The following is a 13985-nucleotide window of genomic DNA, read 5'->3' on the forward strand; positions in this document are numbered from 1 at the left end:
GGAGAGACACAGGTCTTGCCCAAGGCTGGAACTCTTCCTCCTTTCATTAGGAACACTCTCCCTTCCCTCTAGCCACCTCCCCTGTCCACTAAATAGTTGGGGGAGGGAAGGGGTTAGAAGCACAATGAATGTCTAATTGGTACATGCTAAAAGTATTCTGTGTAGAGGTGGCTGTGTCTCCAGTCTGGATTAGATGTCAGCTGTGTTTGGTGTATTGGACTGTCTCCTTTGGTCTGCTTGCAAATGATCACTTTGTTTTAAGATGTTGGAATGCAGCTGCACCATTGCCCAGAAGAGAAGAAAGGGGGAAATTATTTTAAGTCGAAACTGTGTGAACATTTTTTTTGCCTTGTTTTAAACACAAAACTCATTAAACTAGTTTCTGTTTTAAAGTGAAGGTTTGCTCTTTCCCACTGGGCACCCCCAGATTGTTTTGAATTTCATATTTGGTGGGGAGCGAGTTCTTCTCGGATTCTCTTCCCTTCTGACTAAGGACTTGGTGTGGCTTTCTCTGAGCCATTCTGAGGACGTGTCCAGAAAGAGGTCACTCAAGAACAGAGTGAGGTACTTCCCAGAGACTGACTGACTAACAGGGATGGGCAAACTATGGCCTGGGGGCCGCATCTGGCCCTCCAGACGTTTTAATCCAGCCCTTGAGCTCCAGCTGGGGATCGGGGTCCAGGGCTTGCCCCACTCCGCATGGCTCCCGGAAGCAGCGGCATGTTCCCCCTCCGGCTCCTACATGTAGGGGCAGCCAGGGATCTCCGCACACTGACCCCACCCCAAGTGCTGTCCCCACAGCTCCCATTGGCTGAAAGCCACGGCCAATGGGAGCTGCAGGGGTGACGCCTGTAGGCAGGGCAGCACAGATAGCCTCCTGGCTGTGCCTCCACTGCTTGAGGTAAGCGCTGCCCTGATCCCCCTCTGAGCCCCTCAGTCCCAGCCTGGAGCACCCACCCGCACCCTGAACTCCTCTGGCCCACACCCCTAGCCGGACTCCTCACCCCCTCTCACACCCAACTCCCAATTTCATGTGCCTCCATGGCCTGCCATAGAATTTCCATACCCAGATGTGGCCCTCGGGCCAAAAAGTTTGCCCACCCCTGGACTATAACATCATGGTTAAAACGTTTGGGCTGTGTATGGAATCTGCATGTGGTTTAAACAAATTGTTTGGTGCATAATAAATGAGTAGTATGCAATGTGTTCTGTGCTGGACAAAACCCAAAATACAGACATTTCCTGCTCCAAGAAGCTTAGTCACAAATTACGGTCCTTTCAGAATAACCTTCAGTTAGTGCCCTTTTATCTAAAAATACTTATCACTTATATGGTTCTTTGAAATAAAGTACAAACATTAACTACTTAAAAAAAATTGACCGTATCCTTTTAACAGTTGAAGGTCGTTTCAGGTACTTAACCCGCTTCTGAGTGCTGCTGCCCATTTCTGTGGATTTACAATTTTCTTTTTTAAATGAAAGAGCCACACAAACATTGAGGAGAAACTGGCTGACTGTACTGGAGAAGCAGGAAACTGACACATTGCTGTCAAGTGCACAGCACAAAATTAGACACTCCATTTTTTTTAAGAATCTTTTCGTTTATAGCCCCCTTGCTGTTGCTTGTAACAATTAAATTAGAATACTTTCAGAAAAGTGAGAATTTTTTGAAAGTTGACTGTCCCTTTAAATAAAAATCTAATGGGGCTCAGAGGGGAGAGAAGAATAAAGCAGCTATCAAGGTTAATTTCCAAGTGCTGTCTGCTTCTTCTGAAGTCCTTATCAGTTCCTAGAGAAACTCTTCAATAAGGCTTTTGTGAGCCCTTGCTGCACTCTGAAAGCCTGATGAATGTGACCTATTAGTGTGCCCTTGTGCTAGCCAAGGTGCGTGATGTGATGTGATGCCCTGCAAGTGAGGATAGTCTCTCCTGGTCCCACCGCAGCGGACTCTTAACAGTGTTATGCAGATGCATTTTGTTTATGGCACACACGGTACCTCTTATACTTTCAAAATAAGAATCGGCTCTGTCTGCACTGAATTGAGTCACCTATATAGAAAAGTGTTTACATACATTAGTGTGGACAAAAAGTTATTAATAAGGTTTCATATCTCAGTGCAGGTGGGCCATAGAGTTTTCTTCTTATGAAGTGTTGACAGGCTTTTTTCTCTTCCCCATAAAGAAATATTCTGCAGTAGTTGGCAAATTGTTGAAAACCCACATGCCAAGTGCACTGAAGGGATATCTTAGTTTTGAGGCATGCTGTTGTGAAATAATCTGTCTAATCCACATGCTTTTGCACTCCCTGGTTCTTCGAGGCTGTTAAAGCTAGCCATGTCTTTCTCTACTGCAATTTTTCTCCCTTGAGAATCTTTTTAGGACCCTGCCTGCTTTCTCTTTGCCTGCTTACTTTTTAGTACATTGATCAAACTGGTTTGTTTCAGCACCTAAATTATTTCAAAACTAGACATGAAAGGTTGTTCATTTACCTCTTTTGTATGTGTTTGTTCCGTCAAGACTTGTAACGCAGCAACTCTGGAGAGAGCAAATGCTGCGTGTATGTGTGTGTTTCTTGAAGGAGCCTTTCATCAGTGCAGTTGACAAAGCTTACGTGCTGCTAGGATGCTTGTGCAGCATTTTACTCCTTTCATACTGGAGAATAAAGCTAAATATAGCTCCTTTCTCTCTTCTCCCCCCCCCCCTTCCATGCCCTTGAGGTGTCTAGACAAGAGTAGTTTTATTATTATATATTTATATTGCAATAGCACTTAAGGACCCCAATCATAGACCGGGACCCCACTGCACTAGGCGCTGTACAAACACACAACAAAAAGACAGTCCTTGCCCCCAAGGAGCTTACAAATTAAATTTAAAAGACTGAGACAGCAAACAGGGGAAGCATAAGGAAACAGATTTCAGAGTAGCAGCCGTGTTAGTCTGTATTCGCAAAAGAAAAAGGAGTACTAGTGGCACCTTAGAGACTAACCAATTTATTTGATCATAAGCGGAATGCATCCGATGAAGTGAGCTGTAGCTCACGAAAGCTTATGCTTAAATAAATTGGTTAGTCTCTAAGGTGCCACTAGTACTCCTTTTCCTTTCACAAGGAAACAGTAAGGCAAAATTAGTCAGCACGAAAAGCAGCAGTTCCAGCTCATCAACTGCTTAACCATTGTTGTGCCTTTTGTAGGCATCACGGCAGAGGTGAGTTTTTATTTTTCAGGAGGGATCTAAAGAAGGACATTGAAGTGGCTTTGCGGTTGTTCATGGGGAGCTCCTCCCATGCTTGAAGGGCAGCATGGGAGAAAAACATGATGGTGCTAGTCTGAAAATTTTTACACAAGGGTGATGAAGGCCATTGGCTGAGTGAAGGTGGGAATAGACATTCTGATGATGTACCGTATAAGAGATGATGGGTAGGTTGGGAGGCAGCAGCAACTTTATCCATAGTTTCTAATGCACTATGCCTCTGCAGAGAGTCAGAGCTCTTCATGTATTCCAGTAACACGCTGGTGTTGCAACATTAACCTGGATCAGTGCTGCTGACAAGCATATGTGGAAGAGTTCTCACTGGTTCACATAGTTGTAGCATCTGGTGGAGTTGTGATAAATCATTCACTGGCAGAGTTCATTGGTACAGCAACGTGGAGACCATATTGTCTCTGTTCTGTCATCCACAGCTGGTAGTTTTCCATCTCAGAGGAGTAACTGGGATAATTTTGGCAGGGGGTCTCCCAGTGAAATGGCCAGGGGAAGAACTGTTGTAGGTTCCTTACAGAGTTTCCACAGCTCTAAGGTTAAAGGTTGCTCTCCCTGGCTAATGCCGAGTTCTAAAGTTTTGTTCTCTTCACTATTCCTTGCTCACTGTGCAGGGTGTTTGAGGTCCAGAATTTGACCATGCAGCAACCAGCAAGAGGTAGTAGATGGGTCCTAAGAGAAATTGTGGGAGCAGGGAAATGTAATGGACCAGAATGTACTTGAACAATAGAAAATTCTGAATGTTACCCCTCTGTAGATTGTTGGTCATCGGGTTGGGCAGAGACAGAGAATGTGAGTTTGATTTTTCTCTTCTAGAAGAGAAACAAGACACACAAGATTAATTATTGACTCTTCTGTTGCTGATAGTAAAGGAACTGTCAGGGACCAAAGGAGGAGGCCATTGAATTGTCCTGCTTAAGATTTAGTCTATTCATTGTGGACAGGATGACTGAGGATAGTACAGTATATAGGGGTTATGGAGCATTTCACCTTTAGGTCACCAGTTCAAACCCACCCCAGTCAGTAGTAACCAAAAGTCATTACCCTATGTGAGGTGAGCTGGCTTTATATCAGATTTCTGTGGCATGAGTTTCTGCATTGCAACCTCCCCACAACAGGAATGAACAGATACACTCAGAGGCCAAGGGTTCAGTGGGTGTAGTTTGTAACCCCAATGGAGTTCCTTTCAAAAGTGGTTTAAGGCACACTGGCATGGCAGGAAGTGGGAAAACATTTGCTCTATTCTCCCATGCTGTGCCTGTACAGTAGATAAATGGGGCTTTGCTCTAGTGCTATCATCCAGCACTATGTATTGGCATTAAATGAATTTTTGAAAAAATAAACCTAGTCAGTAAATAGTAGTGGCCAGCTCTAACTCTCCTCATCTGCATCCCTCAGTCTAGTTAAAAATAGAAACCCAAAATAATAGTGTGTTTGCAGGCCCGATGCCAACAGTGCTGTGCTTTCATGTTCAGAGTGGGACTTCCCAGTCAGGTTTCTTCTCTGTACCAAGTTGTTACCCTTCTTTGTTCTGGTTGCTTTAGGGGGAGGTGCAGTTTAGCTCTTGTCTGGACACTTTCTCTTTCCCCCACCTGTGTGTTGCAGTGCTTTGTTTTTGCAGTGACACAAGGGCGCTTTCCTGTGGCATCACTGGCATTGACTGGCAGCCTAGCAGTGGTTTAATTTCCAAAGGAATCCCGATTGAGGGCTCCTGTTTTTGGCTGATCCACTCGTATAAACTTTACGTGGAATGTTGCCCTTCTGCCCATTAGCAAAGTGGAGGATGAAGTGGTACCATTCTCCCAGCCCCCGTGTCTATTGTTCAGGGTTTAATTTAATGATATGCTTGAACAGTCAAGGAGATCGTGTTAGCTTGGCTCAGTATTTGTAAACAATTTGTGCTCTGTAACTTTCCTTCCTGGTGTTGCCCCAATTACCCTACTCATCCCCCCTTCTTGCATGCCCTAAGCCAAGCTAAAAAGCTCCATTCATACAGAGCTAGTCATTCCTTACCACAGAATGAAAGTAAGTAGCCCTGAAGCATCTGGCTGTGGGTGGCAATGTAAAATCTGTTTTGTTTCTGGGTAGAAATTTGAAACTAATATCTCTGTTAAAAACTGTCTATTTTTGTATTCCTCTTTTCCCTCCACTCCCATCCTGCTGCCATGCAGTCAGAAATCCTTTTTTACACATCAAGACAGTTCTGAGTATTTCCTTTGTGACTGAAATCACTGTACAGTTTAAAACATAGACTCCTGACATGAAATCATCTACTGGGGTTTTCTGGTAAGTGACTAGAAAACCAATTTGCTATCTCACTAGGCTTTTGTCTCTCTTAGGGTTTGATTGTGTAAAACTCTCATTGAAATAAGTTTTTACTTGAAGAGCTACAGGATTGGGGCCTAAGAGTCTAATGAAGGTAGTTTAACTTCCATTAGGGCTGTGTGCTGATTATTCTCTTCCCCCCACCCATCTTAATGCAGTCAATGTGGTAGACTTCTGCTTTACACCTGCACCCTTTGATAATCTGCTACTGGCACGTATCTTCATGGATGAAACATACTCCATCTGTCCTGTATTTTGATTGGTGCTGGTTGATGTAATTGTGCATGATTACATCTAATCAATTTTCCTGGAGTGCAAGACCAAAACCCAGGAATTTAGCCAGCAGGGTATGATGTGCTCTTGTCTTCTGAGAGGAATGGTGAAGTAAGGGAGCAGAAATGCAGGAACAGCTTGCTTTATTGCACCATTTAAGGTCAAAGGGAGCTCTGGAGTTTTGTGGAGAGAAGTAGAGATTTTTATAGTGCAGTAGAACCAGATAGTGCAGCCCAAACTGCGGGTTTTTGTGGCTGTTTCTGCCAATTGCAGAAGACATCACTCCAGAAAGGGGATGTGCATGGGTGAGAGATGGAGACCAAAGGGACATCGGGAGAGGATAAATATATTGGGAGATGGGAACAGAGGAGGAGTGAGATGAAACTTCAGCTAGTCAGCATTTTATCTTATTCAGGACTACTTTTGTAAGGAATCCTTTTTGATGCTGCTTTAGGGAGGAACAAATACATTTAGTAGAAAGTACTGTGTATTTTTATCAGCTGCAGGCATGTCTGTTTCCAACTCAGAACTCCCCTTTCCATTCCCTTCACGTTTCATCCTTCTAATCCTTGGCTGCATGTATAGCTAACTTGGTCATTCCTGTGTGGATATATCTGATCTTCATGAGTAACATGGGAGTCACTTCTGGTTGAACAATGAAGTTTGAGTCTCCTTCCGCCCTTGACCTGGGTCGTCTAGCTGGGGTAAGGCCTCTGTAATCTCCCTAGGACCTTGTATTTGGGTTTTGGAAAGAACTATTAAAAGCTGTCTCAGAAACTGCAGTTGCTCAATTCATGACTGATCTTAGCCTGCTTAGGCAGAGCTTAATTCGCTGCTTCCCTGCCAACACACAATCACGGTGCTATCTTTAGTTGCTTTGTGGTATAACTTCACCCCAGGAGAGACAGAACATTACAGATGGTTTACATTTTCCTGTACAAAACATACTCTTGCTAGGAGAATAGGCATGCCACCCTTTGCACGCTCTCTGAAGCATTACTCAATTCTTTGTTAAGCAGCTTTCTTTCTTAGCCTTTTGTTTGCATGTAGGATGGTAGATTAAGCAGGTTGTGAACTGAACAAGAGCAGGAAAGGAAGCGTTATAAACGTAAGATTTTTGTCCCTCCCAGCATTGCAGCCAACGTTCTTCCTCGCTGTGCTAAGTATATGGACACTATCTGTATTGTAAACAGTGTGATTAAAATGTCCCTCTCCGGACACATAGGACATAGCTTGTTCTCTTGAGGGAGCCCATGAGGATCCAGGAAGTCTACGCACACAAATGGGCTGCAGTCTGGGATACTTCCTTCCTAAATGTCTTTTAATCATAGAGGGGCGTTAATGAAGACACCCTATGGCAAGGTGCATCATAATTTCCATTCTGCTGTCTCCTGTTATCAGATTTTCTGAAACTTACAACTTTTGGGCTGAATTTTTCCAGTGTTCGTCTCTTCCCAGAAGTGATTTTTGCTCAGACATAGGTGAGAGGTTTATTGCGGGAGTGGGTGGGTGAGATTCTGTGGCCTGCATTGTGCAGGAGGTCAGACTAGATGATCATAATGGTCCCTTCTGACCTTAATATCTATGAATCTATAAATTATTTTTGTTTTGTTTTTGAAGTCAAATCTGGTCAGCCACTAAGTACAAGAAGAATAAAAAAATACTTTCCCCATAATTTAAACAAATATGTGTTTAGCTTTTGAACAGCATGAAATGGAAGAGGCAGGGGTTTTAAAGTTGAAAATTAGAATGAAAATACCCCTCAATGACAAGTGCATTTGACTGTTCAAGTGAAAAGAGAGTTTTATCTGACTGAGTTAAATTTCTTAATCGCATGCACAATAGATTTTTTTTTTCCAGGTGTTTTCTTGCAAAATTCTTAATGTGTGAAGATAAGGATGGGTGCATAAGGTGTGTATGAATAGCTATTCAAACTCGATAGATTTCTGGATGATTCTGAACTCATCAGAAAATGAGATAAGTTACATATAGTCACACTGAACTTTCAGGCTGTTCTAGAGGGGTGGAACACAGTACTTAAACCACTATGGATGAAGTAAAATGGGGTCAGAGTGAAAATATTTATAGTATTCAGAATTAAATTACAATACATTTTTCACCGACTACAACACTATCCGTAGTGTTTAATTCCTCTTGTTGCAAATAAATTTAATGTTTAATATAGTTAGAATTTATGCCTTGAAACACTTTTTTGTCATCTTATGGAAAAAATCATTTTCAATGTACTTACATTTGTCCAATTAGAAATACATTAATTCTATTATCAAATTCACTCAGTTTGGCAAAGATTTTGAAAGGGGAGTGAAGTGCCCATTTCCTGTTGAAAGTGTATGGGGGTGTTGTACACTTTACCTCTATTTTGTGTATGTTTGGAAAGTCTCCTGTATAACAGGCAACAGAAAAAAAATCGGTAGAAATATTAGAATTTTAAGATAATTTATCCTCAAACTATGTGAAGATTACAAAAGTTACTTCAATGTAGAAGACAGAAATACTAAATGTTAGTAATTCAACTCTATGTATTACTCTGAGAATCAGCTTTTGAGATTTTAATATAACTAATGTTCAGGGAAGCGTATCTGACTGGAAGAGTAAAAACATGGATGTGGAGGAGGCCTTAGAGAAGAGAACTTGCTGAATTTAAAATGTCCAATAGCTAAATCCTGACTGGTGCTGAGCACCTCCAACTCGTATTGAATTTGTTGAGCTTTGTAAGCACTTAGAGCTAAATCCCAGAAGCTGTTAAGTAAAACTGGGCCATTATGACAAAATCATGGTAAATATAGAACAGTGTAGTATATATATTAAAGTTCTTGATGAAGTGTAATAAAAGTTGTACAAAATTTGTGTATTGTGTCTGAGATATAATGGTTTGTTCAAAGGTTCTGATTATGCAATTAGACCATTATAATGTGGACATACAAGAGGGCAGGTATGGTTTTGTGTGTGTGTGTGTACAACCTTAACTTTGGCATTTGCTGACTTTGAGTGCTTAGGTTCTCATAATGCAGTTTGTCTGCACTATATATTTTAAACAGCTGTTACTTGAGTGGCTCATTGACACAGCCTCTTCCATCACAGTAGCTGGTCACACAGGTTGTAATAAAACTGCATGGTCAGAAGTCTAGTATTTATTTATAGCACAATTCAGTCTATTCTGTCCACTTAACCTTTTGCCTAGTCTAATAAATTTCCCAAGAATCTGAGCTGAAAATAGCTGGCTTTTCTGTGCAATAGGTCCAACTTATCCATTGGTTCTATCACTTTGCTGATTGTTCAACCCCACCTCTCTCCCTGTGGAAACCAGTGGTGTAAACAAGGCTGTCAGTTAGCACAGGTGCTCTTCAGTACCTTGTGAATCTTGGCTAGAGGTGCAGCAAGCAGATATGCCTCTGACATGCATTCTGTAGCTAGATATATGAGGCAAAGTGACTTAACATAGGCTTACCAATGCTGTATGGGAGGTTTTTCTTTTTAATTCAGCTTGCCACAGATAGGCTCAGATATTTGGTATGGTGGAGAAGTATGGGCTTTGAAACTTACTTTACCAGCCATCCTAATAGAGAAGTCATTGGGATATTATTACACAATTAGCTCAGAGAACTGTCAGATTGAAATGCTCTGAAGTAAACACTGAACTCCTGTGACTTCAAAATACTTGATACCCCCAAACTGCCCTTTGCTGTCCTAATAATTACAAAGAAAGCTGTGGGTTTTTGGCTTCATTCATCTCCTTGCAAAATAGTACAGAGTAGACACATGCCATCTTGCCCATTCTCACCTCCTCCTAGGACAAGTTAAGGTTTATTCCTCATTGTATATTTTTCCACAACTTCCCTGGTGACGTTGTGCCACAGTTGAATTGACATCTGCCCTTACACACTTTTTTTTTTTTGGTGGGGGGGAAGTTGGTATTTTTAATGAAATCTTAATCTAAAACTTACATTTTTCTCTGATATTCTGTCTGATAACTCCTGTTTGCATCCCTTTACATCACCCTAAACTGTATCTCTCCCTCCTTTGGGGGAACCTGGTTTAGGCCTCTAACTATGTTTTCTAATTTGGCAATGTGAGTTAAAAAGACAAATTACGAGCCAGCAACAGAGTTCTACTTGCTGTACAGCTGCTGTGCGTACAGGAAAAACATGGGGTTAAAAAGTAAATGAACTTAAACATATAAAGAGCATTTACACATGTTCCTTAAAAGGACATACAAGTTAACAAACCATTTTTAGAAAACAAATTTCCACAATGTGTCCATAGCACTTGAGATCAATAAAATTGAAAGACTCAGAAAACTTTGTCACTCTTTACATTTCATATTTACTCTTTTCATTGTCCGAAACGAGAAATACAAACAGGCTGGGCAGCTTCAGTTTTCTTTACATTCAGTTTCTAGTCAGTTTTAAGTTCTAGTGCACTGATGCTGAAATAACTGAGTTGTAGACACTATGAAAAAGTGGTGGTGTTTTTTAAAAATATTCATCCATTGGAATTTCTGAAAAATATTGCTGAAATATTTTATTCTAGGTTAGACAAGACAATGTCACTTAAATATTTTCAAATCTCACCCCATTTGGGAATTGACACATACCATTTAATTGCTTGTGGCCCACCCATTCTTTAACCGCTTGTATGGAAAATCCTGAGAGCTTTCTCTCTGTTTGTTCTTGCCTTTAATCAAGTGCATTAAGGTAAATGTAAGGAGAGTTATATAGCTTAGTGTTTCTGACCACAGAGGCAGCAGAGTTCCAGACTAAGTAGTATCATTACCCACTTAACTGTATCGAGCTCCTGCTCTAATAAATCAATTTAAGCCACAGAACCACAGAAAAATGTGGTAAAAGCCAAGAACTACTCATTCAAAATATATGTAGTCAGTTCTAGCTTTTTGAAAGGGATGGGGGGGAATGTCTCATTTTACTAATGTCGAGACGAAAGATGATAAATATTCCCATCTCTGTTCTACACATTGCTTTAAAATTAGTTGCTTGACATTAGATTTGCTCTCCAATTTTAAAACAGTACGATTAGTAATTTCAGTGCATTTGGAAAGTTAAAATGTTTAATATGCTCTAATTTTTAAAAGAACTAAATAATGGATCTCGCTCCTTCTCCCTTTCTCCTCATAATGCTGGGTTACTGTTGGGTAACTGTCGCAATGAATTGTTTCTGAAGAGTTTAACATGGAACTTACTAAGGTGGCTCAGATATTCGTAATGGAAAACAGAGCCTTCCATCTCTAGGTCACTGGTTCAAATCTAGTCCAGATTGGTAGCGACTGAAAATTGTTGCCACAGGACAGCTGTTCTTAGATTTGTGAAAACTAGTTGGTGATCTGTTAGTGTTTTCTCTTATGGTGATAGAAAGAACTTATCTGCACTGGCATTGTTTTGGCAGTCTGAAAAGCCAAGGATGGATATTGAGAGTGAATTATTCTCTCCACAGCAGAGTTGCTGCTTCTAGGTGTGATTTAGGAAACATTGCAAGCTTCCCTTTGCTCCCTGTACTGTACTATGCTTTTTCTTTGTCTTGTGGATTTGTCTTTTTTTCAGTCACTAGCCTCAAACTAACCAAAAAAAAAAAGGTATTAATTAGTAAATTTTCTTAAGTTTTGAAAACTGAAAATTCACATGGTCATAATGATCCATAAGCTGTATCTTGTGACTTATTAATATGCAACTGGGCTCATTTTGATCTCCTAGTGAGACATGTTTAGTGTTATAAATGTAAGCTCTGAAATTTTTGTAAACAGCGTTTTGTCTCATTACAAGTGATTTAGCTCAGACTTCCAAGGAGTATTGAAACTGATAATTTGTTTGAATTTAGTGGTAGTAAGAGAAAAAAGCAAGTTTTAAAATTTAAACGTTTCCCTTCTTCCCAAAGATTTCACGATGATGGAGTTTAACCAATTATTGTCTCAAAAATACCTGGCGGCTGTTGATGTTAGCTATCTCTTGGGGTGAGGAAGGGATTGACTTTTTGAGTTCTGTGCTAAGGTGGCACCAGGCATTTTCCTGGTGGCAGATATACAAATGCCCGTGTAGTCACAATGTGGATGAATGAAAATACAAAGGTACTTCATGCAAATAATTAAAAAATGTTTTTTTAAATAACACAGGTTTTGATACAAGTCAGCTAATTCTAAATTCAGACTGGTGCTCCTTCTCTATACCCAAAGCAATGAGACTAGATTATAAATTATAAACCTGGTAAAATTAAATCCAAGACGTTTAAATTACACAAGCGAAAACTAACATCTTAACCCAGATACTCAATGTTTGTAAATGTAATGGAACACCCAAGCCAATTCTCAGAATTAAATTTTGTCCAAAAAAACCCAACTTGCTTCAGATGGTTTGTGCCAAAGCTTTGGTGTGAATACAGTCCCTGACAATGATCACAGCACTGACTAAAATCTCAACTTTTGGTACGCCAGTACTGTTAGCAGGACTTTAATATGGGGCGAAAGCAAACTTGTCTTAGAAAAACAGTCCCAATCCTCCTCCAGGTTCCTCTGGATGACAGTGTAGCTTTCACAGCTGGACTAGGTCAGGTTCTGCTTACCTCCTAAAGATTCAGTGCTAATTTTCCTAATCCCAAGCATGTGTGTGTCGGCGGGGATGTAGCTGGTTTTGAAACACATAGGAAAATAGTCATGTTTCTGTAAGTCACAAATTTTATATTAAATTTTCATAAAGCAGCTTCCTCCAAAAACATGACATGAGTACTCAAAATGCAAACCTGTACAGAACAACATAAAGTATTATGACTTCATTGCTACAGCTTCCATAAGCCTCCAATAGCCATTTTATGGTCAGACTTGAACACCACATAGGTGACAATCACATTCTCAGAGTGGAAAGGCTATATAACAGGTAAACATAGACAAGTCTTATCCAATCCCTTTTCTGAGTCCTGAGTCCCCTTAAAGTTGAGTCTGTAACTTGATTGTTCTTCTTTGAGTGATTGCTCATTTCGATTCCAATTAGGTGTGTGCGCGCCGCATGCATAGTTATCGGAAAGTTTTTCCCTTAGCAGCTCCCATCAGGTAGGCTGTGGCACCTTCATGGTGCTGAATATATGCTCCTGCCGACCCAGCCCCTCCTCAGTTCCTTATTACCACCAGTGACTGTTGTTGGAACTGTGGTCACTTGCATAGCAAGTACCTCCCTTAGCATATCTTGTAGTTGTAGTTCTAGTTCACAGTTATAGTTGTATATAGTTGATACGGTTCAGGAGTGGGTTTTTTCGCCAAACCCTAACCCCTCCCTTGGGTTCTGGGGCATGTCTCGATCCCAAGGGTTTAAGCCCTGCGGAACTTGCAACAAACCTATGCCAACAGGTGACCCCCACGACTCATGTCTGAAGTGTCTGGGGGAGGTGCACCAGACAGAGGTGCAAAATCTGCAGAGCTTTCTGCTCCAGGATGAAAAAGGAGTGAGACTTCCATCTTAAACAGCTCCTGATGGAATCTGCTCTTCATCCCCAGTCTGCCGCGGATCATCAGGACCAGGCACTGAGTTCATCCGTACGGACACGGTGCCAAGGAAGGACTCTGGCTTAAGATCTTCGGCACTGACGCTCCCCATGTGCATGTGGAGACAGCCTTGCAACACACCCATTCACCAGTGCCACACAAACGGCACAGGAAGATGGACAGAGATTGTTCCCCTGTGTTGAAGACAGCAGTGCCGGCAAGCGCGACAGCGGTGCGTCCTATGCAGGAGTACTCTGTGTCCAGAGCACGGGAGTCGGTGCCATCGACTTCAGTTCCTCAGAGGGGACCGCCGAGTCCAGCACACAGTGTCAAGTGGAGGAGCTAAAGCTGCCCTTCACCCTGGTCACTTTCGAAGCTGCTAGGGATCTGATGGCCATGATGGCACCTCAATCCCCCCACAATCAGGGACAAGCCTTCGGTGCCTCAACAACCGGCTCTGTCTAGAGGCAAGCCAGCCATGATGCAGCGGTCTCCCTCTCCAGTTCAGCACAGATCTCGATCGCTGTCGTCAAGGCACTGCTCACCAGCACCAGGTTCCGGGCGGGGTTCTCCAGCACCAGTGGGGCGACTATCTCCTTCCCCGGCACCAAGGGCGGAGCAGCACTGGTC

General features: G+C 41.8%; 1 protein-coding gene across 11 annotated transcripts in view; it reads left to right on the plus strand.

Annotated features, from left to right (window-relative positions):
- MICAL3 (microtubule associated monooxygenase, calponin and LIM domain containing 3) overlaps positions 1 to 13985 on the plus strand; it is a 243358-nt gene that overhangs the window by 40495 nt on the left and 188878 nt on the right. The window lies entirely within an intron of this gene.

The sequence above is a fragment of the Lepidochelys kempii genome, chromosome 1 (genome assembly GCF_965140265.1).
Source record: "Lepidochelys kempii isolate rLepKem1 chromosome 1, rLepKem1.hap2, whole genome shotgun sequence".
In the NCBI taxonomy this organism is placed as follows: Eukaryota; Metazoa; Chordata; order Testudines; family Cheloniidae; genus Lepidochelys; species Lepidochelys kempii.